We start from the raw sequence: 25,544 nt of genomic DNA on the forward strand, positions 1-25,544 counted from the left end.
ACTTCCAAATAGTTCTGGAAAGGCTCCAACCCAACATAAAATTTGCTGCGGAGGCAGGAATCAAACTACAGCTACATTTGAGATATGCTGGTTTGCTGGAGACTCCATGTACTTCAAAAGATTCATATCACCGTGCGTCAAATTAGGCAACGTAAGAGCCGTCACCTAAACGGACAGGAACCGGAATACAAGCATGCATCGTTTTTAAGAGCCGTAATTTCAGGAGACGGATGGATTCCAAAACAGCAGCAAGTCAGCCGCACATCAGGCATTCATTCTCCGAAGAATCTGGCCAGGACGCAACGAAATGGCTGAAAGGATTCGACCGAGCCGCCAAAAACAACAGGCGGGACGGTGTGATGTTCTTGGAAAATATGTACTTTTATTTAGACGGCACAGTCCAACAGTCGTTCGAGAACAACGAAGAGAAGGTCAATAGCTGGGAAAAATTCCTGTCCGAAATGAAGAAAACGTTTGGCGACAATCGGGAACAGGTGCGCTTAGCGGAACAACCATTGAAAAATAGGGCCCAACGTCATGGGGAAACGACATAGTTGTGTAAACACAATGTTATGGCCCTACGTCATATAGTGAATCCTAAGATAATAGTAGCCAACAAAATCGAGACGTCGCACAAGATATGTTCCAAAACGTTCTGGTGAAAGATGTCACACTGACATACGAGTATATCAAGTAGTGCCGTGGAATCGAGGAATTGGAAAGAAAGGAGTCGGACGAAAGAGTTATGACTAGCTACCGGATTTTATGCAGTAATAATCCCTTAAATATGCATGCATACATGCTTTAAAAAACCTAAAATATGTAGGTAAACAGTTCGCATAAAATGTTGTTCCGGACATATCCGAAAAAACAGACACCACATATACAGATATAATTAAGGCGAGACGGCTAATGATCACTTCAGTGCAGATACACACCTGGCTCGAACTCGTATGGGAATCGGCGACATGTCGCGAGTAGTGAGGATAATGGCCAATGGTCAATGGGCAAGGGGCAAGAGGCACTACTTTAGTAGTGTGTGGTCAGACTAACTGTCTGGTGAGCAAGAGACACAGGTTAGAATCCGGGTCCGGCACAAATATTTAGCCTCTCCCATTGATTTCAATCAATGCCCGCTCGCAAACAGTGTCTGTAATTCCTTTGTGTCTTAATAAGTATTTTAATTTAAAAAAAATTCGATAATATTATGCTTATTCACAAAACGGGCAAAATATGATTTTGTCTGCGCTATAAAACAATGCCTAAAACTTAAGAAAAGAAGTAATCAGAACATACTACACAAAGAGCATACTTCTCGAGTAATAGAAAAAAAATGTGCATTTGCATTAAAATCCGGTCTCGAGTTAAGACGCCTGCCGAATATGGTCTGTGTGACAATTGGAGAAGACCACCATGGCTCGCGTCTCTCATACGTCAAATAGTTAAAGAGGAGATAGTGCAGTATATGGCAGTCAGAAATGTCGGATCGATACACAAGAGATAGCAGCCTTGAATGTCGGTCATAAATGTCAAGGGATAATAGAAAATGTTGAAGTAGTGTATCGATCTTTGGCACCAATCCCAACCACCAGCCGAACACGCCGTGAAGAGTGGACTCGTTCAACTAGGACTTACGCAGCCGCCGCCAAACCCAGCACCAGACCCACGCAGGTGCAACCAATTCCTCCACCAAGTAAAACGCCCCGAAGAAGAACAAAATTTGGAAGACGAAGGACAAAACGCCACTCTGTGTTCAACGTGGACGCCCTGGACACGTTGTGTGCTTCTGCAGAGAAAGAAGACGAGTGTTCGACGATTATGACGCCAAAAGACGTCAACCGTCAAACCGGTTGTTTTCACACCAGTCAACTGTAGACGATTTTAGCCGACCTGTGGGCCGAAGCTCATCGCCGTATCCTGGACGAGATCTCTCCTCGACGCCATAACCGTTCCCCGTCGCCGTGAGAGACTAGCAGTCGCTCGCCTAGAAGCCGAATCAGAAAAACTAAGCGAGGCGACCGTATATGGAGGTGAGGTCGCCACATCTGATAATCCTCCATGGACGACAGTTACCAAGATGACAGGTAATCTCATCGGAGTCGTCATTGATGGCCAACCAGTCGGGGCGCTGGTCTACTTAGGGGCTTCTTTTCCTGTAATGACAAATGCTTATCGTCGCCAGCTAAATAAGACTGTTTTTCATGATACGAAAGCGATTGTGCTAAAAATCTCAACTCAATACGTCCAGCCGACAGGAACGTGTATTACAAGAATAACTATCAATGACAATACACAGCCCTTCGAATCAGTCGTTTTAACAAAATGTAATCGTGATGTTATTCTCGGATGAGACTTCATTGTAGGCATCACATGCAATTATAGGCTGTGGAAGTTCTGTGTTCCAGATTAACGAAGCTGTTCCAAGAAGGAGACATAACAAAGATTGTTCTGGGCGGTTGTATGCCGTTGAAGACGTTTTCACCCTCCTGGCATTAACGAGACGATTTCCATTTGTCAATCGAGATGCACAGTTAAACAGTGAAACTTTTGTCGAAAACAGGAATGCTACTCAGCCTCACAAAAGAAATCAACATGCCAGCGACGATAATAAGCATTGTGGGTGATCAAGGAGAACTGCCACGATAAACCACAACTCATCCCTAAATCAGTCCACGAAGGACAACTTAATGCCATCGACGAAGAATCGTGTTCCGCTACTGATAATGACAACGCGTATGAGAAAGCTACTATCGAATTGCCAATACGATCTGGCCTGACCGTGGAACAACGTCGGTGAGTAATAGCCATTCTGCGCCAAATTTCGGATGATTTTGAATCCGTAGTGGAGAAAAGACAGACCAAGCAGACCATAACAAAACACTATAGCAACTCTGGAGACGATCCACCAATTATCCAGCGCTCATACAGAGTGTCGCCGGTTGAGCGACGGATAATCTGGTGTACATGGAGAAGATGCTGCAAAATGACATCATTTAACCTTCAAGAGTCCTTAATTCTCTCTGGTGGTCCATGTCAGGAAGAAGGACGCACACAGTGTTTCTTTGTCGACTAGCGGTTACTAAACAAAATCTGGAAGAAAGATGTCTTTCCACTGCTGCAAACTGACGATATCCTAGACGGCATGAAAGGAGAGAAGTATTTCTCAGCTATGAGCATGCAGACTGCTTACTGGCACATCGAAGTTGAAGAGGCTTACCAGGAAAGACCACATTCGTAGCTCTCTTAAGACTTCAAAGTTTTGTCGTTTGGACTATATAACGCTCCGGCCACTTTCAGATGTATGATGGACAACCTGCTTCGACACGTTAAATGGACGACATGCCTTTACTGTCTGTATAACACCGTCGTTTTTTCGAAGACATTTGAAGAACATCTAAGCCTCCAGCTAAACGCGTTAAAGTGTGTTCAGACTGCAGGTTTCCGCCTGAATCACAAAAAGTGCCTCTTTGTCACTCAAGAAATAAGAATCATGGGTCACCTAGTGAATGGCGATGGCGTACGTCCTGATCCAGAGAAATGAAGAGCAGTCATGGATTTTCCGATTCGTGATGTGAGAAGTTTTCTCGGAACGCCGTCGTATTACCGGCGATTCATAAAGTAGTTCCGTAGCAAGGCAAGCCCCTTGCAAGAACTACTGCAAGAAGACGCCAACTTTTCTTGGAATGAGGCGCAAGAAAGATTTTTCCTCCAGTTCTATCATTGTATGACGAGAATACCGAGATGGAACTTCGCATCGATGCTAGCGGTTATCGAGTAGGGGCAGCTCTAGTACAAATTCAGGGAGGTGCTGAAAACGTGATAGCTTATGGTTTCAGAGTACTCATCAAGTCAGAGAAGAACAATTCTATAATCGAGGGAGAGGGCATTGCAGTTGATTGAGCCATTCCCAAGTTCCAACCATATTTATTTGGCAAACCATTCAACGTTGTGACGGATCACCATTCTCTATGCTAGGTGACTAGCCTGATGGAACCCTCCGGTCGAATGGCATGTTTGGACTCAGCCTTCAGTAGTAAAACGTCACGGTGATACACAAAAGCAGCCGGCCGCTGTGGCCGAGCGGTTCTAAGCGCTTCAGTCTGGAACCGCGCGACCGCTCCGGTTGCAGGTTCGAATCCTGCCTCGGGCATAGATGTGTGTGATGTCCTTAGGTTAGTTAGGTTTAAGTAATTCTAAGTTGTAGGGGATTGATGATCTCAGATGTTAAATTCCATAGTGCTCAGAGCCATTTGAACACAAAAGCAGACGCAAACACTAGGACGCTGTCTGCCTTTCAAGGAATGCTTTGGCGGAACATAGCAGCACGGTCGAAATCCAAGTCACTGCTGCGTTAAATGACATTGTTACTGAACAAAGGGAAGGTCTAACATTTCTAGAAACCATAGAAGCCTTGAAGAACGAGGAAACGACAAAGAAGGATTTCAATTGATAAACAGAACATTGTTTAAGAGGAACAATGGTCCCGTGGGGCGGACATGGTTGCTCGACATCCGTCTGATCACCTGGGATTCATAAAGACCAAATAAGACGCAGGTATCACTGGCCAGGACTCTGTTGATCCGTTAGAAATTATGTGAGCCACTATAAGGAATGCAAACATTGGAAGCATGTTCCGAAATGACGTCCGGAGCATATGGTACCAATCCCGACTGCAACAGCACGATTCCCCCGAGTTGAAATCGATCATTGTGGAGGTTCCCGAAATGGATCAATGGAACCTCGCCCCTACATTTCAAACTACACAGAGGCATAACTTATTGGACAAACAACATATAGGCGAAAACAGCGACTTCACTAGTGAGCAATGCGACCAGTATGAAAATTTTGAGTATGTTTAGGTTTTTCTGTGCAAGCTTTATAGTTCCTTCATTCCACCACTCACACTTGATGAACGGTCTGTCATAGTGAACTGGACCGCGCTATCTTGTCAGGGAATCTCCCTGAAAACACTCATCGAGAGAATCAACTTGTAGAATTGGGGATCTTAGGTATCGTACACTTATCAGCGGGAATATGGACTGTAGGTGGTTTTGCACACTCTTTCACGCAACTTACAGCCTACTTACCCATTTTTGTCTCAGACAAACAGTTCAAATATGCACTCACAGAGCCGGCCGGTGTGGCCGAGAGGTTCTAGGCGCTACAGTCTGCAACCACGCGACCGCTACGGTTGCAGGTTCGAATCCTGCCTCGGGCATGGATGTGTGTGATGTCCTTAGGTTAGTTAGGTTTAAGTAGTTCTAAGTTCTAGGGGACTGATGACCTCAGAAGTTAAGTCTCGTAGTGATCAGAGCGTAGTGATTTGAACCATTTTTACACTCACAGAAAAGGTACACCAATGTTTCTTATAACTGCAACAGCTAAAAATATTAGCCAAAATAAATCCAAACTCGGAGTGTGTGTATGATAGCGAACCAGCAGCAACTGATTAAAACAGCACAGAGATGGTACATATGCAGTTTCAGAAGAAACCTCTGTTTTGTATATGTTAAGTTAAATATTACCAAAAGATCATTTAACAAATGACTGTCAAACCAAGTGGAAACGTGACAGCAATATGTAGGCATCTTCGTGCTCGAAGGGCGCAATACAAGTAGCTGATGAGTTCGAAAGTGGCAGTGCTCTTTCTCTAGAAAACGGTTATGTCATTCCGTGATTTCTACTCTTTTCAGGAAGAGCTGCAAGGAATGCATTGCATATGTGGAGTTAATAGACAGAAGATGGAGAGACAAGCGATTACTGGACTGCAGAATGTGGATGTAGATGGTCTCTATTTTGTCAGTACTGCTTCGTCCAGAGCGCTGACGCACTGCAACGGTAGCTGATCTTGAGCGTGAACGGTTCTACGTCCATCTGCAGGCTGGAGCGGTGGTACGTATGTCGTTGCCCCGGCTTCCATTACCCACTACCTCCGAAACGATACATTAACTGCCTCGCTGGTGTGCTGAGTGCTAAAATGTAGCATTCCGCTTTAATCTGTGTTAGGCGCTACTATGGCAACAGCCATCTGTTAGCATGGATTGTTGATCGACATAAGGGTGAAATGATAAGACAAATGGTTTAATTCAAACGTAATGTTGACTTCTTTGTATGGTAGGAAATCTGAATAACACCTCTACATCGTCGATGTTTTACAGCCCAAGGAACTGTACCATATTCAGCCAACTTCACAAGCCACATTTATATTGGGAAATGCCTGGCTGCGTGTGGCAAAGAACATGCGAGTCTTCATAGAAATATGACTACTAGCAGTGCTAACTTTTCACTACACTCCTCCAATAATCACGGCTGATGCTTTGTGGTCTCAAATGCAAACCTCACAGAGAGAGATTTCCCTGCTGCTCTTTGATTCCACATTACTGCGCTTAAAGGCTGTGATCGCAGTATGAGTGGGTTTCGCATCATAGTTAATACGAGGGAGAGTCAAATGAAAACCTTAAATTTGTAATAACAAATCGAAATTTCGCGCCGTTATCCTGTAAGTTGGTAAGTGTGCTACAAACAGCGCGCAGAATGGCCTGTAGGTGGCAGCATAGTGCAGATGCACACATACCGTCGCAGTATCAGTATAAAGATGGCCGCCCCACATGCGACTTGCACCAGGGAAGAACAGCGTTCTGTTATTCGGTTTTTGCGCAGTGAAAGTGTGAAACCCATGAAATTCATGGACGAATGAAGTTTCAGTACGGTGATGCATGTTTGTCACAGCAGCAAGTCTACGAATGGAGTAGGAAGTTCGCAAATGGTGTGACTTCAGTGGAAGATGCTCCTCGTCCAGGTCAGGCACAACGAGTTGTGACTCCACAGAACATTGCAGCAGTCGAAGCCATAGTGAAGGAAAAGCGCCGAGTGACACTGAATGACACTACAACATGTTTGCAGATTAGTCATGGGTCAGTACACCACATTGTGCATGATGTGCTCCAGTTTCACAAAGTGTCTGCAAGATAGGTGCCACGGCAGCTGACTCCTGAAATGAGAGAACAACGTGTTGTTGCTTGTGAAGAACTTCTTCCGCGCTTTGAACGAGAAGGTGACGGCTTCCTTGCAAGAATCGTTACTGGGGACGAAACCTAGGTTCACTTCCACCAACTGGAAACGAAGAGAGCGAGCAAGGAATGGCGCCATTCCTCATCACCAAAACCAAAGAAGTTTCGAACAGAACCATTAGCAGGGAAGGTTATGCTGACTCTCTTTTGGGACGAAAAAGGCATCATTTTGGAGCATTACATGCTTAGAGGGACCACTGTCACCAGTGCATCATACACAGATCTCCTAAAAAATCATCTGCGGCCTGCAATCAAATCAAAGCGACGTGGATTCCTGTCAGCAGGTGTCCTTTTGGAACATGACAATGATACACCCCACACTGCGCGTACAACAGTTGCAACAATCACAGACCTGCATTTTGAGTGTCTTCCTCATCCACCATACTCACCAGGCCTTGCCCCAAGTGATTCCCATATGTTTGGACCACTCAAAGACGCAGTGGGAGGAAAGAATTTCCGTTCTGATGAAGAGGTACGCCACGCGGTGCATGAGTGGTTGCGCGGACTACCAAAAGAATTTTTTTCTAAAGGAATTTATGCACTTTGTAAGTGCTGGAGGACTTGCATTGAGCGTGGGGGAGATTATGTTGAAAAGTGATACACCCTTGTACCACTTCTGCACAATAAATAATATTAAAAAATATTTAAGGTTTTCATTCGACTCACCCTCGTACGAAAACTTAGAGATCGTTTACAGTTCTGTAAGCCTAAGAAGTTGCGTATTATCTTTTAGATAATATGTAAAGGACATTTCAGTTACACGTATCCTTCTTGCTGCTTCCAATGCAGGTGCCTATAAAATCGTCAGGGTACACTTGATAAAGTCACAAAAAATCAGAAGTAGCACACAGGAAAGAGCGTTCCACGGTTGAGAGACAAATGGCGCACACGAACTTCCTCTCCAGGATATATTAAATGACATGCTACTGGACAAATAAATGAACAGCCAGTGACAACTCTGCTAAAAAAGAAAAAAAAATGCCGCAGAAAAAGCGGAGTGTTAAAGAGATCAGTTTTAGCGGTCAAGGGAAGCTAGGAAAATTGTAGACAATAAAATCAGCGACTCTCAGTCTGTCTCTTGACTAACACATCGACTTTGTGGTACGTCTTAAGTGAAACAGAGGAATGTGTGCTGAAATGTAATGCCTCCGAATTTTTTATGTGGAAACTCTTATATATTTTTAAATAAAATAAACACTATTTATATTCTACATTATTCATGTCTACGTATTTTTTTCTCAACATAGTCGTCCTGGCGACGAACACATTTCTTCCAAGGAGAGACCAGTTTGTTGATATTGATACAGTAGAACAGGGCTTAACAACTGGCCGGTTTTGAGCGCCAGTACTCGCGTCTGCTCAGGCACGTGCTCGCGAGCAGGTGCAAGGTCGCGGAGTAGGGAAGGAGGGGAGGGAGGGGAAATGCGCGCGCACGTTTGAATAGGTCCGCAGCATGCCTATTGAATTCGCACCGACTGTGTAACGTTTGAAGTACTACGATCAGCTCGAACAGTCACTTCGCTGGTTAAGAATCTTGTCAAGTCGCCGTTGTGTAACCCCAACCATGCTTTCGCAGTTCAACCCCCATTGGGAGGAATTGTATCTGTTTACAAAAATGGTTCAAATGGCTCTGAGCACTATGGGACTTAACATCTGAGGTCATCAGTCCCCTAGAACTTAGAACTACTTAAACCTAACTAACCTAAGGACATCACACACATCCATGCCCAAGGCAGGATTCGAACCTGCGACCGTAGCAGTCACGCGGTTCCCGACTGAAGCGCCTAGAACCGCTCGGCCACCGCGGCCGGCTGTATCTGTTTACAGAAAAAGATGGATTTGCAAAATGTTTCGTATGTCACAAAACGCTGAATTCTTTTAGGAAATTTAATTTGCAGCGACATTATATGTTGTACCACGCGAAAGACTACGGAAGTGGAAAATGTGATGGACCAGATCGTGCACAGGAAGTTATTAAACTTAAAAGGAAGCTATCCGAAGAAGATCTGGACGACAAAGAAAAATCAACTGAGGCAGCTCTCAGAGTGAGTTACAAAATTGCTTTGCTTTTAGCAATATCCCTGCGCCCCTTCACTGATGGCGATTTAATAAAAGAATGTTTGGTAGCTGCAGCGGAAAGTTTGTGTCCTTCTCAAGTTGAACAGTTTCTGATTGTGCCATTATCCTAACATGATCATTATGCGTCGCATACAGGACATGGCAGACGACGTCCAGAGCCAGCTTGCAAATATCTGTAAAGATTTTATGGCGTATTCTCTAGCTCTGGATGAAAGTGTTGATATCACTGGAACAGACAGCTTGCCATATTTATTAGAGGTGTTAATAGAGATCTTCAGGTGAGGGAGGAGCTCCTCGATGTAGTAGTCATGAAGAACACTGCAACTGGAGGTGATATTTTAAGTAGTGTTGAAGAAAGTGTTGAAAATATAGGATTGTCGTGGAATTCTTTAGTTTCAGTGTCTACAGACGGTGCACCAGCGATGACAGGGAAAAAATCAGGTTTCGTTGCGTTGTTGAAGAAGAAAATGCAAAAACTGACCGTGCCGAATGAAATAAGCGGCGTTCAGTGTGTGATCCACCAGGAAAACTTATGTGCAAAGAGTATCACTCTAAAAAATGTGATGAGTGTTGTTGTTCGTACAACCAATTATATAAGGAAGCATGGACTACAACACAGACAATGTAAAAGCATTCTTGAGGATATAGAAAACCAGTATGGTAGCCTGCCTTATTACAGTGAGGTCCGCTGGCTTAGTCGTGGCGAATTATTAAATCGATTTTTTTTTTGCCTATTAGATGAGATAAATATGTTCATGGAAATAAATAACTTTTGTGTTCCTGAATTGAAAGAGCCTTCATGGAAATGTGATCTCGCGTTCTTAGCAGATTTAACTAGCCATCTGAATGCTTTGAACATTTCACTACAAGGTAAAGATCTGCTAATTACTCATTTCATAGATCGGATACGAGCTTTTAAAATGAAATTGACACTTTGGGTGAGTCAGCTGGAAACAGGAAATCTAGCTCATTTTCCTAAATTACCATCCATGCAAGATGTTCACAAAAACTGTGAACGTTATTCACATAGTTTAGTTGCCCTTAAGGAAGAATTTGATCAACGCTTTCAAGATCTGACAGCACTAGACAGTGATTTTGATCTGTTCTCCTCTCCATATTCAGCGAATATTGAAGAGATTCGTCCTGAGCTGCAACTAGAAATTATTGACCTGCAGTGTGACATAGAATACAGAGACAAATTTCAGAACAAGAAAAACATTTTGGAATTCTACACACACTTCCCTCAGCATAGATTTCCTCGTTTGCACAAACTGGCGGCTACTATAATATCAATGTTCGGTTCCACGTATGTTTGTGAACAACTGTTCTCTGCAATCAAATGTAACAAGACGCGCCTGAGAAACGCATTTTCTGATCGAAATTTAAACTGCACGCTGCGCCTACAATGCACAAAAACAATTACTCCGAACATAAACGCAATTGTAAAGGGCAAAAAGTACAAGATAACCGAGAATCCCACACTTCAGTAACACCTTTTATTGTGTAACAGTTCACAAATTAATACGAATGTAGAGGCATACACTAAGCTAATAAAATTATCTGGCACGTGCACATTCTCCTTTATTTGTTTCATTTGTCGCAGTATAATTCGTGAGTGATATCCCTGCAGGTGGCCGCAGATTTACATTGACTGGCGGCAGCTGTTGTGTGCCTCACATGACTGTCCCCACTCTCCGCTTTGGTCCGGTAGTGGGGGTAGCGTGCTCGCGCTGCTCTGTGCTCGCGCCTTGCTGCTCACAGCTTGCTCCGCGAGCATGTATGTTGTGAAGCCCTGCAGTAGAATGTTTGACTTTCTTGAGGAGCCACAACAGCACCTCAGTTTGCACCTCTTCATCACTGTCAAAATGAAGTTGTCGAAGGCGTCTTTAAGCTGTGGAAACAGATGAAAATCGGATGGTACCAAGTCGGAACTGTATAGAGAATGATCGATGACAGTTGACCCAAGACGTCGGATTCTTGCAGATATCGCAGCGCTCGTGTGTGGCCTGGCATTGTCATGCTGAAAGAGAGAGTCCCCCATGTGGTTCAAATGGGTCTGAGCACTATGGGACTTAACATCTTAGGTCATCAGTGCCCTAGAAGTTAGAACTACTTAAACCTAACTAACCTAAGGACATCACACATATCCATGCCCGAGGCAGGATTCGAACCTGCGACCGTAGCAGTCCTGCGGTTCCGGACTGCAGCCCCTAGAACCGCACGGCCACCGCGGCCGGCGACACCCCCTCCCCCCCCCCCCCATGTGTGGACGAGCTCTCGAAATTCGAAATTCGATTACAGCACACAGTTTCTGATGCACCGACATAATTACATTACACACTGCTATGTTACACGCTATAGTTCGGAGTCCTCTAGCGGAAGGAGGCTGCAAATATGTGCTTATCAAGAATAAAGGTGTAGACTGTTTATAACGTTTGTTTTATTTAAAAATCCTTAAGAGTTTTCACATAGAAAGTTTGGAGGCATTACTTATCAGCATGCCCTCGTAGAAGGGGAGAGGCAAATTTCGTTGGTGTCCGAGAGTAGTGTAGATGGCCAGAATGAACAATGTGGATTTGAACAGGTGATATGAGTTTGCGAACATGTGTGTGTGTGTGTGTGTGTGTGTGTGTGTGTGCGTGCATGTGCGTGAGTGTGTATAGTGCACTCAACAGCTAGGTTCTTACAACTTATATATTCGCTTCTACACCTGCGCAGCGACAGTGCTGTGAAGGTACTCGGTTTAGAACTATATTAGAGGAAAAATGAAAGCCTCAATGCAATTTCCGGTTCCGGAAGACAGCGAGGCATATGCAGTAATCAGATATTTTCCACGCTCAGGAGGCCAAATGGTTTCCGCGTAAACTGTGGAAAATGCAGATCAGAGGACATGAGCAAGCGCGCAATAAGAATATGGTACTCATGGACGGCCAATCAGTGTGTACTGAAGAACGCAGGGGTCGAGCCCAGACCTTGTAATTGTATATGTAAAAAATGGTTCAAATGGCTCTGAGCACTATGGTACTTAACTGCTGAGGTCATCAGTCCCCTAGAACTTAGAACTATTTCAACCTAACTAACGTAAGGACATTACATACATCCATGCCCGAGGCAGGATTCGAACCTGCGACCGTAGCGGTCGCGCGGTTCCAGACTGTAGCGCCTAGAACCGCTCGGTCACGCCGGCCGGCATAAGTCCACACTTTTGCCTAAAAACTAGATTGACCCGTGCTGTTTCCTGAGCATTTTATGCAAGAAGCCCTATGCTACTTGCAGAGTAATTTTTTTCCCGGCTATTGGAATTTTGAAGCGTAGAAATAAGAAGCGACTTCTGTACAATTATTTAGTTCACTGTATTGTACGGCAACAGGGTTACCGTATTAATCTTTGTTTTGTGATTTCTCTTTTTCTGTTCATATATCTCTCAATCCCCAAACGCAGCAGTTAGCACAAAAACGTTTTGAAACTACATCCGTGCTCCCCGGAAACCAACTGCAGACGGGTATGTAGAACAAAAGTAACTGAATTTGCCAATGCTGCGGAAGTGTACATCACGTTATTGACTCTGCAGTCGCAGCAACACATCGCGTTCATCTCTGTGATCTCGTGCAGTGCTTTGCCAAACCGCATGCTCTCAGCTATTCGTTACTTCTCTTGTATGTGATTTATAAGCTGATCACCAGGAAAACTGGTAATATTCTACTAGTCCATGTTTTTGATATTCGATTATCCTACTGATATGATAACTGTGTGTTTAACATTACAAAGATGCTGTAGCGATAAAAGGAAGTTCCACAAATTTCTCTACTGAGCGAGACGACGCATTCGTAGCGGTTCTGATCTCGGACCAGCCATGTCTAAGGGTCCTAATCTTTCCTCCTAATTTCTGCATTTATGCATGTAAGTTCGGATAGAAATGTGCTATCTTTTCCATATTTTAACTAATGATTGTGACAATCATTACAGGAAACTGAGCCTATCTGCTGCCATGTTAGGTTATAGAGAATACAGGATTGTACAATGAAAATTATGTGTTTACAGTGCAAGTAATCGTCACAAAAGATTCATAAATTTATGCGGTGAGCTTTTTGTAAACATGTTTAACATGTCGCTACCACTTTCGAGGCTCAGCTCATCGTCTGGCGACGGTGAGAACACATTTTTACCCTAAACTTAATTCACATTTCGATACGCCATTCAGAATAAATTAATAATCTGCTACACGTAATTTAATCTAAATTTAGAGGTGAAGGTGTATTAAATTGTATTAAACTTAGTATAAAAATTTATCCTGAATGGTCACTTGACGATGAGTTGAAGTGTGACACGAATAGCTAGAGTCCATGACTGTATACTTGTTTTTTGGCTGATCCAAGCATTTCAGAAACTTTATTATTTTTAGTGTCAAGTGGATATGACTAGCTTGTCCTGCGATACTGGAGAAAAATTGTCAATGCCGAAGATCTTTATAGTGACTATTATTTCTACCATGTTCGTAAAACATCTTCAGCACCTTGCAGTTGATGATTGCTCTAGTCATATCAACGGCAGACGGCTATACCATTTTATAATAAAGAGTAATCGAAAGAAGTTCTTTCTTAAAGTTTCCTTTTCATTATTAAATACGGACGTATTACAGCTAAGGTTTATACCAATGAGCAAAATCGTTTACAAAGGCAATCACAATGTAGATAACGAGCCGGAATTGGGCCCTAGCCGGATACTGTGATTACGGACGATCAACGTCAAAATGCAACATCACATTAAGTTCTCTCATTAAGAGTATCAAAATGCGACTTTCTACGTTGTATTCTGAAGAAAGATAAAGACTGATATACTACAAACGACGACAATCCTGGGGTTAGTGAGTGTGTTGCTAAAATTATGAAATACTGTTAAATACTAGAACCCAGGTAGACAGAGAAAGTTATGTTGAAGAAAGAAACAAAGCCAAACAGATAATTGCAGCATCCAAGAAGATATCTTGGGAAGACTTTGGAAACAGGTTGGAGACTTTGGGTCAAGCTGCTGGAAAACCATTCTGGAGTGTAATTAGCATTCTTCGAAAGGGAGGTAAGAAGGAAATTTTGGACAGGTCAGGAAAACTGCCGGTGAATCCTGTTGATGCCTTGAGTAGATGGAGGAAATATTTTGAAGAGTTGCTCAATGTAGGTGAAAATACAATCAGTAATGTTTCAGATTTCGATGTACAATGGGATAGGAATCATGCTGGTAATAGGATCACATTTGAGGAAGTGGAGAAAGTGGTCGATAGATTGCAGTGCTATAAAGTGGCTGGGGTGGATGAACTTAAGTCGGAACTCATCAAATACAGTGGAATGTCAGGTCTTAAATGGCTACACAGGATAATTGAAATGGTGTGGGAGTGGGGACAGGTTCCATCAGACTGGACGAAAGCAGTAATCACACCAATCTTTAAACATGGAAACAGAAAAGATTGTAACAACTACAGAGGTATCTCTTTAATCAGCGTTGTGGGTAAAATTTTCTAAGGTATTTTTGCAAGGAAAGTGCGAGTATTAGTTGAGGACAAATTGGATGAAAATCAGTGTGGGTTTAGGTCTCTTAGAGGTTGTCAGGACTAGATCTTTAGCTTACGGCAAATAATGGAGAAGTGTTACGAGTGGAACAGGGAATTGTATCTATGCTTTATAGATCTAGAAAAGGCATATGACCGGGTTCCTAGGAGGAAGTTATTGTCTGTTCTACTAGATTATGGAATAGGAGGCAAAATTTTGCAAGGAATTAAAGGTCTTTACATAGATAGTCAGGCAGCAGTTAGAGTTGACGGTAAATTGAGTTCATGGTTCAGAGTAGTTTCAGGTGTAAGACAAGGCTGCAACCTGTCTCCATTGTTGTTCATATTATTTATGGATCATATGTTGAAAACAATAGACTGACTGGGTGAGATTAAGATATGTGAACACAAAATAAGCAGTCTCGCATATGCGGATGACTTAGCTGTGATGGTAGATTCGACTGAAAGTTTGCAAAGTAATATTTCAGAGCTATATCAGAAATGTAAGGACTATGGTATGAAGATTAGGATCTCCAAAACGAAAGTAATGTCAATGGGAAAGACATATAAACGGACTGAGTGCCAGATAGGAGGAACAAAGTTACAACAGGTGTACGGTTTCAAGTACTTAGGATGCATACTTTCACAGGATGGCAACATAGTGAAAGAACTGGAAGCGAGGTGTAGCAAAGCTGATGCAGTGAGCGCTCAGCTATGATCTACTCTCTTCTGCAAGAAGGAAGTCAGTACCAAGACTAAGTTATCTGTGCACCGTTCAATCTTTCGACCAACTTTGTTGTATGGGAGCGAAAGCTGGGTGGATTCAGGTTACCTTATCAATAAGGTCGAGGTTACGGATATAAAAGTAGCTACGATGATTGCAGGTACTAGTAGATGGGAACAATGGCAGGAGGGTGTCCACAATGAGGAAATCAAAGAAAAACTGGGAATGAACTCTATAGATGTAGCAGTCAGGGCGAACAGGCTTAGATGGTGGGGTCATGTTACACGCATGGGAGAAGCAAGGTTACCCAAGAGACTCATGGGTTCAGCAGTAGAGGGTAGGAGGAGTCGGGGTAGACCAAGGAGAAGGTGCCTGGACTCGGTTAAGAATGATTTTGAAGTAATAGGCTTAACATCAGAAGAGGCACAAATGTTAGCACTGAACAGGGGATCATGGAGGAATTTTATAAGGGGGACTATGCTCCAGACTGAACGCTGAAAAGCATATTCAGTCTTAAATGATGATGATGATGATGTTAAAAGTGTTATAAAAAAACTAAACTCTGCCTGAACAGGCCATGCAGGACCAACGGTACCCACCAGCCGCCGTGTCATCCACAAGCGTCACTGGATGCGGATATGAAGGGGCATGTGGTCAGCACACTGCTCTCCCTGCCGTATGTCAGTTTACGAGACCGAAGCCGCTACTTCTCAGTCAGGTAACTCCTCAGTTTGCCTCACAAGGGCTGAGTGCACCCCGCTCGCCAACGGCGCTCGGAAGAGCAGATGGTCACCCAAACAAGTGCTAGCCCAGCCCGGCAGCGCTTAACTTCGGTGATCTGATGGGAACCGGTGTTATAACTGCGACAAGGCCGTTGACAAAAGTATTATACAGCAAGAATAAAATAATAATATTTCTGAATTCCATCGATAAACACTTATTATAATACACAGCATCTATGTGTTTCCGTCAAGATATCTCAAAATGTAACTACTTCTGAAATTATTACATTTAGATTACTTGTGAGTATAGGTTTATTTAATTCGTATAAATGCATATACACTTGATGGCGATTACATTAAATTTCCGCCGACAAATAAAAGGAAAACTCACACACGCAATATTTATAAGAGATTGACTTATCATACATTATTGTTGGAAAGTTCAGGTACTACTGTTTGTGGAAAGTCTAAAAGAGTTAGATTTGTTAGTATAAAAAAGCATAGAGTACGATTAGATCTGCAACAAGCAGCAGATTAAAATTTACAGAGCCATAATCAGTAAACAGCATGTTATCTCCGTCTACAGGGTGTTTCAAAATGAAGTTTTAAAAATCTGGGGGCACGTTCCTTACACCAAACAAGAGAAAGCCCTATAGACATGGGCTCTAAAATGCATACGTTAAAGGCTATGAGCTCTTGTTCAGTAGATGAGATGTGTTTCACTGTAGAGAAGCTGAACAAGTGCTAGTAACTCCCAAGGTAAGCGTTTTAAAGCCAATGTTTCCTGAACATTTTTTTCTTGTTTTGGTCCATACTACCTCCTCCCAAAATATGGAAAGCAAAGAGCTTGCAGTAGAAGAGATGTGGTTCACGGTATCGAGGCTGAACAAGTGCTCATAGTCCTTAAGGTCTGCATTTTAGAGCCCATGTTTACTGGACATATTTTCTTGTTTTGGTGCGTGAAACCTGTCCGCAAATTTTTTAAAACCTCGTTCTGAAACACACTATATACGTAGCAGATGCAGATGACATTTTCGCGCCTTGAGAATTAAAGTCGCAGTGCCCCAGGCGCAGAAATTTTTCTAGGGCTTATTTTGACATAGCTATCTATGAGGCGTTTTAACTACGATCCATGGAAACAAGAAGAAACTGTTCCGGGCGAAATTACGTCATTTCCGGCACAGCTGCATGTTATTTGTTACTGATAGTTGATAATTACACACATACGTCGCGACTGAATAAACATTTAACGTCAGGAACAGTTGATAATGTTTGTAGGAGAGACAGAGTTATGACTACTCATTTTAAAAAGACAGCAACAGCCAAAACTGCTAATTTTTAAGTATTGTAAAGTACAAATAGGCTTTCCTTTAGTTAAAAGAAACATAGTATATTAAGTTTTGCACATGAGATAGAACGACAGTGGCAGTTGACATAGCACACGGATAGGTATGAATGACTGGGGTAGACTGTTGTAGATGTTTGAATATACTTATTGAGGAACATTTTAAATGGGAGGAAAAGCATTATTGAGCCTCTAGATAACTGATTTAAGCAATTTTTTTCTCTGTGTGTAATATGCTAGTTATGAAAAGTAAGCATTTTTATAGGTGTTCCACATTTCCACTCATTAACGTCTTACGTCGTAGTTTTTTGAGATAATTCATAACTCTGTAAAACAGGTTGTTTGCATAAAAGCGAGGAGTCTGTTAGGCATAATTCATCACGTGTTAACTGATCCTTCGGTCGCTTCTTGGTACTACAACTACATAATTATATATCAAAAGCACAGTATTGAGTAACTATGTTATTTAGAAAGCCGATTTTCGGCATACAAGGCCATCATCAGATTTTAAGTGACTGTCGTCGTCAAATGGGGGTGCAATATAGTGAACAACACTGAAAAAGATGATACATATCGAGAGTGCACTGACTATGTGTTTGCACCGCTCTCTATGTCTAATATCGTTTTCAGGTGTTTTTCTTTCTCTGTGTAGTTCACTAGTATTCTACTCTCTTTGGCGATGATAGTCAGTTAAAGTCAGATAAAGGCCTTGTGAGTCCAAAACCGATTACCAAAATAAATGAGTACTGTAGAATATCCACCACATTGTGCTTCTAACTTATTATAATTCATGAATAACTGTGAATAGTAATATCCACCGCCACATTATCAGATGAAAAAATTATCTCCAGTACCCTTGACTATAGCTATCAGGCGCTAAGGAAGCTGTTCAGTATACAGTCACAAACATCTTCAGTCATTTATTCAATAAAATAAATGATTGGCAGGCGACAAGGTAAATTTGAAATATGATATCAAATAGTTTCTTCTCAACGACTCTCTCTTTTTATGGACTAATTTAGAATAATAACTACGAGCATGAGCAGTATAAAAGAGAAAGATATTTAATTTGTTGCTAAATTTAAGTAGCCATGAATACTCTCGAAGATTAATACGCTCACTTTAACTGACTTTAGGCCATTGTTGTGTTTCTTGATCTGTAGATGGTCAGCATGTAGCCACACAAGTAAACATGTACACGCAGACTGTGAACCGAGTCTTTCCGCGGAGCCGGCCGGTGTGGCCGAGCGGTTAAAGGCGCTACAGTCTGGAACCGCACGACCGCTACGGTCGCAGGTTCGAATCCTGCTTCCGGCATGGGTGTGTGTGATGTCCTTAGGGTGGTTAGGTTTAAGTAGTTCTAAGTTCTAGGGGACTTATGACCACAGCAGTTGAGTCCCATAGTGCTCAGAGCCATTTGAACCATTTCTTTCCGCGGAGCATGAAATTAATTAACTGACTAACAGAAAATAGTACCACACGATGACGAATAGTGATGTAGGCCTAAGCCGCTAAAGTTTCAAGCTCTTTCACTGGCATGAAAGAACTATTGTGAAAACTCACCACTCACCATGCGTAGCATTAAGAGGTACTGTACGTTCTGTCAGCAAATCAGACACGTAGTTCACGTATCACCTTCGGGTGCACTTATTTCCAGTTTATCAGTTATCCACATGGCTAAAATGGACCGTTACAGATTACACTTAGTTTACATTTATTAGGCAGAAAACTGTATTTTTAATTTGAAATTTTGTATTTTTCTACTCCAATTTTTAGTATGATAAAAATAAAAAAGTTCTAACTCGGTGCACCACTTATCTTTTCCATGAACTTTCATTCACATTCCAATCTTCTTACCAGTTGCAGAAAAAGAGGCATACGTTTCTACCTGGACAGTATTCTACTACTGTCCTTAGTTCATGTACCTTGTTCAACATCATTACCAATTAGAGTTTATTACTGTTCGAACTAGTAGTTTACTACTTTAGCTTACATGTTCTGCACAAACGCTACTGCTACTACTACTACTACTACTACTACTACTTAGCTATTTGTACTGTTGTGACTGTACACAGCAAAAAATACTTACACTTTTCCAGAATGAGATTTTCACTCTGCAGCGGAGTGTGCGCTGATATGAAACTTCCTGGCAGATTAAAACTGTGTGCCCGACCGAGATTCGAACTCGGGACCTTTGCCTTTCGCGGGAAAGTGCTCTACCATCTGAGCTACCGAAGCACGACTCACGCCCGGTACTCACAGCTTTACTTCTGCCAGTATCTCGTCTCCTACCTTCCAAACTTTACAGAAGCTCTCCTGCGAACCTTGCAGAACTAGCACTCCTGAAAGAAAGGATACTGCGGAGACATGGCTTAGCCACAGCCTGGGGGATGTTTCCAGAATGAGATTTTCACTCTGCAGCGGAGTGTGCGCTGATATGAAACTTCCTGGCAGATTAAAACTGTGTGCCCGACCGAGATTCGAACTCGGGACCTTTGCCTTTCGCGGGGAAGTGCTCTACCATCTGAGCTACCGAAGCACGACTCACGCCCGGTACTCACAGCTTTACTTCTGCCAGTATCTCGTCCCCTACCTTCCAAACTTTACAGAAGCTCTCCTGCGAACCTTGCAGAACTAGCACTCCTGAAAGAAAGGATATTGCGGAGACATGGCTTAGCCACAGCCTGGGTGATGTTTTCAGAATGAGATTTTCACTCTGCAGCGGAGTGTGCGCTGATATGAAACTTCCTGGCAGATAGTTCTGCAAGGTTCGCAGGAGAGCTTCTGTGAAGTTTGGAAGGTAGGAGACGAGATACTGGCAGAAGTAAAGCTGTGAGTACCGGGCGTGAGTCGTGCTTCGGTAGCTCAGATGGTAGAGCACTTGCCCGCGAAAGGCAAAGGTCCCGAGTTCGAATCTCGGTCGGGCACACAGTTTTAATCTGCCAGGAAGTTTCACTTACACTTTTGCTTTTACTACGATTACAATTACAAATATCTTCCATTGTAATAAAAGTTTCATTAATGGCAGTTATAGTACCGTCGGGTAATCTCCCGTCCTATCACAATGATTTCAATGTCTGTGTACTTTATTTTCAGAAAGGGCCACAGGTTAATCTTCGGAGATTGAAATCAGTTGGTCATTCCGTTCCGAAACATATCAGCCATTGTACTGTCTAACTAGCCGACACCTGTATGACACTGATGTCTCAAACGCAAAATCCCACACGTGATAAGCCGGCGACCGCGCAAGCCAACCGACGGACGATGTCTGCTGAACTGTGACGGAGGCTTTGGTGTTACGGTCAACAAGTGAACGAACGCTGATTGATGGAATTAGGCGGCCTTAACTTGGAGGAGGAACAGTAAAAAATAGGCTTCTTATAACTTTTCGTATTTAGTGGTCGAGGCATACAGGTTCCAGGCATCGATCCTGCCAGGATCGTTATCCCTGGCACTCGATGATACCCGACACGGCAATCTTGCACGGCCCTTCATACCGCGTGCCGGAACATGAGACTCGCTACCGTATCGTGTGCATCTATTACTGCAGTCAAAGCTGAAACGTGGATCGTCCGAGAAACGAACGCCGGCCATTGTCTGTGTCCGTGGTCTCATTGTAGCCTGTCCCGCCGACCGTCTGGGGTCACGTTTCATCGTGCGCCGTACTCGCCGAGTGCGGATGGGCTGTTACGGGGCGCCGTTTGGGTGTCACTGACCATCCTCAGTTAACTACAAAAGAAATAACAGCCTGATAATCGTGTAAGTTTATACCTCGCAGAATTACTCCTGAGTATTACGACAAATCAAAAGGTTAGGAGCAAGAATCTTGGGCGACTCCTATAACACAAATTTGACCTCTTTTTTAGACCGTCATCATCATTGGGTTGTCTTCCTTGCGGCAGGTTTTGACTGCATAGCCCTCCAAGCATCTGCGTTCCTCTTCATTCTTTGGTACCCTCTTTGTAGCCTGCTGACATCATCCAGCATCTGTAACCTTCTTCTGCCTTTCCCTCTCTTTCCCGGAATGAAACCTTCAATTGCGTCTACTAGAAGGCAATGGCAATTATGAAAAATTAAGGAGGGAATCAATGATATGCAGTGAAACTCAGTAAAATCGGGTCCGAAATTAGAATGTCAGTGTTAGCTTAATTTTAGATATTATGAAACGGCAGCGGTATTCCTACAGCGTTGTCCTGATAATTTACAAAAAAGAGCAAGAACACAACTACGCAAAACCAGACTGATATCTCATTCGAAAACGTAAGAAAGTTATACAATAAAATAGATGTGTAATGAAAGGGCAGAACAAATACCGCAGGAACCCTTTACACGAGGTCAAGTCTTGTACATTGAACGAGTCCGGTAAATATTCTTCACTGTCGATGGAACATCTGAAGCGAACAGTGCAGTATAGAGCAAATAACGGCTTCAGACAACCAACTAACGGAGTTACGTTCAGGAGTAGCAAGAAAATAAGTAAAACACATAGTTTATTTTTGGAAGTTCTAAATACTTGAAACATTAATTGGAGTGGAACTTTTTAGTGGAAAACAGCAATTGGTTCTCGCTGCTTACGAATACGGTATACGAAGTAGGAACGTAAGTGCGAACATACTACAAACAGAGGAAAATACTACCCTACATGTAACTCCTGTTGAATGAGAAAGAAGTAAAAGTGCAAGAAACATTCATTTTACAGGTGAAAGGAGCTAGCGGAGAGTAAAAAGAAGTTCACGTATGGCGCCGCTCTGTGTTTAGAAATGATAGCGATTTAAATGCAACTACTGAATCAAATTACCTGTTTAAATCATTATGTTCGATCGTGCAACACAGAGGCTCAAGTTGCAAAATATTCGAGGCAAATGCCTCGATGTCCAGGTAAATCAAACACTCGCAAATGCAGCCAGATATTTTTAAATAATTTTGAGAGCATCATCCGAAGAAAAACGTAACCTTTAGGATTTATAGGAGGTACCACTTACGGAAATTTTGTGTGATACGTTAGGCGATGGTAATGTCTCCGACAAGTAAAATTTATTTGCTGCTCTCATTCAACATGAAATCTGAAGTGAAAAACTTGTGCATTGAACACTAGACCCCTCATCACAATACACACAGTCGCCAAGAGTTTCGAATGGATTGTTCCTCTCGTGTCAAGAGACGATTCTCGGTGTATTCTAAGGGACTTACGCTTACATTTAGATCAATAAAGAATCTATGGAAGAGGTTATTATGCATAAATGGAATCCGAACGTCTGATGAATAATTGTAATTTTCTTAGATTTAATGGGTAGGTTTGACGAATCGAACAGTCTCGTGCGAGATAAAAGTATCAGGCAGAAATAATAAGGTAGAAGTTCAGAGAAGGAATCTAGAGCGGTCAGCAGAACGGCGCGGTTGGAGCTGGCAGCGGCCACAAGTGGCACGGAACTCGCGATGGCAGCGCAAAGCGTCCATTTCAGCTGCCATTGCGTAAGCTAACAGATCGCCCACTGCTAAGTCACTTCCCTTGGGGCTCATTCTCTAAATCACATTTCTGTTCCTCTCGCTTTAGCAACAATAAACTGTCAAGTAAGATGAATCGATTTACAACGGTCGCTGTCTTCTCTCACTCATATTGTTTAACTGACTCACAGTTTATTCTGGGTTACTGTTATGAAATAATTATTTGGCGAAAATAGAAACTGCTTTGGCTAAATCATTTCTGCCTAAAAATGTGCTCTACAAATAAAATTTGGAGCAGGTACACCAACAGCTTAGGCACCAATGTCACGTTCACCTAAAAGCGTGGGTCATTTGCTGCATGCGATAAGATGGTTCACAGTTCATATAAAGAGATTTCATGGTCCTAAACTAAAAGTGAAGAATGCAGTCTATCACGTAAATTTATTAGAGATGACCGAAATCGCCAGTTCATCACGGTTTACGTACCAACAATTTACTCGACATTGCACAAACTAATCAGAGCACAACTGATAAGGAAAAAAATTATGGCTACCCGCTTAATATGAAATCTAGACCGCGTTATTTTATATTTAAGGAAAAGGCTAATACAATGTTTTGTAAGGAGTGTCCTCCTGTATGAAACGTAGACATTGAGGGAAAAAGACGGAGCAAGGATGGAGGCTTTCCAAACGTCGACATGGTGGAGGATGGAAAGAATAATTTGGATGGACAGAGTGAAAACCGAAGAGGTAATGAGAAGATTGGGAGAGCAAAGACAATTACTGTATGTGATAGAAGGAAACGAAACTGGATTGGACATCTATTATGAATGAAGAAGAGGCTTATAAGACAATCTTAGGAAGGTATGTGGAAGGAAAGAGATGGAGAAGGCGGGAGAGATTTCAAATTATGAATGATGTGATGGACGGCGGCACATGCACCGGTATTGAGAAGGAAGCAATGGATCGCATGAAATGGAGACGTAAAGGACCTGGCAATGTAGCAGAAAACTGATGGTGATCTGCTTAATAGTGTATTGCTCCACTTTTGGGACGCAGTATAGTCGCGATTCTTCGTGGTATGGATTCGGCAAGTCCTTGGTAGGTTTCCGAAGCGTCCAAGATCTGTTCCACCGGGCTCAGATCAGGCGAATATGATGGCCTAGACATCAACATAAGTTCACTGTAAAATTTCTCAAATCACTGCAGCACAATTCTGGTTTTGTTACAAATACAGTTATTTTACTGCAAGATGTCGTTGGCGTCGGGGATGACATCAAGCATGATGGGATGCTGTTGGTCACAGTAATGTTCACACACTCCACAGCTGTCATAGTACCTTCTACTGTACCACAGACCCTCCAACCAGTAGGTCCACGCATAATAAAGCAATCGGATGTTAGAAACAACCTTTGGATTGATAACAGCCTTACCTTTAGAACACAGCACTTAATCACGGACAGAAGATGATTTGCTGGGGAAGATGTAAATAACTTCTTGTGCGCCTCTCAGAAATAGAAAATAGCCACTACCTTACGTAGTATGTCTAAACTACTTGGTAAATAATTTTGCCTCTAAGCTCAGACTGTTCACAGACGAGGTTTGTGATCCTGACACCTACTGAAGTCCCCATTCTGAACCACGGAAGATTTTCTCCTGGTGCAATAACTAACAACTGGCTAAAAAAATAGAGAAATGGAAATTTGTTCTCGTTTCCTTTCTTTCAATATCTCAATTTTCAATTGTTTCACCCTGCTCTCCATTTCTTATTATAGTACGTCAATATTTTTGTTACTATATATCTGCTACTACTATTAAAAAAACAGCCTCGATAATCTACCTTACACATTATAATCTTTGCCTGCGTCAATAATTTGCATTCAGTTTCTCGTTGCATTTTCATTTCATCATGGTCCGTATTCCACTCCACACAACGCTATTGCCATGCTGTGGTTTAGACACATCTCCAAGAAAGCTAATGCTTTGAAAGAAATGCTTCGTGAAGGTAACAAATGCGTTTCTGAGAACCACGATTTCACGATATTTCATTGATCATCTCGTTGCTCTCTAATGTCGGATTATGGACAAGAATTACGGGAACGGCGGCTAATGTGGTACCCTTAAGCCAAATCTGGCAAAAAATGTTGTTATTGTTTTGAAATAAAGTATAGTGGCATAAAACGTGTCCTTGAGCATTTGTTTTGATGTAAATAGTAAAAGAAAAAAGATTTCGAACCAAAACGACACAAAGCAAGAAAATATTTTCTAAGACTTACAAAACGATATGTTAGGAAAAGTGTCGGGTGCCAAGGGCCATAGAACAAAACATAAGTTTTTAAATAAACAAGGTGTTTTGTGGTTAAAGACAAATTAACCTGTTTAGGTAGCCAAATAACAAGATAACAAAAAGGCAGTTGGTTTGAACTTTTCTACTGAACGTGACACAGGGCACTGAAATTGTGGACTGAGCACTTCCATGTGACAATTCTGGATTCTTTTTCATAAAGTTTTTATAGAAATCGTCACCTGACAATTTCTTTTCTCTGTTAAATCTGCGAGGGAGTTTTAAATTTTGTGCCAAATTTAAGTTAACTTTTGAAACTCAATCTCATCGAGCGCCA

General features: G+C 42.4%; 1 protein-coding gene and 1 pseudogene across 1 annotated transcript in view; both read right to left on the reverse strand.

The window, feature by feature from the left end:
- Positions 1 to 25,544, reverse strand: part of LOC126183191 (proto-oncogene tyrosine-protein kinase ROS) — a 597,756-nt gene that overhangs the window by 516,948 nt on the left and 55,264 nt on the right. The window lies entirely within an intron of this gene.
- Positions 16,174 to 16,291, reverse strand: LOC126185904 (5S ribosomal RNA; annotated as a pseudogene).

This window comes from Schistocerca cancellata, chromosome 4 (assembly GCF_023864275.1).
Source record: "Schistocerca cancellata isolate TAMUIC-IGC-003103 chromosome 4, iqSchCanc2.1, whole genome shotgun sequence".
NCBI classification, from domain to species: domain Eukaryota; kingdom Metazoa; phylum Arthropoda; class Insecta; order Orthoptera; family Acrididae; genus Schistocerca; species Schistocerca cancellata.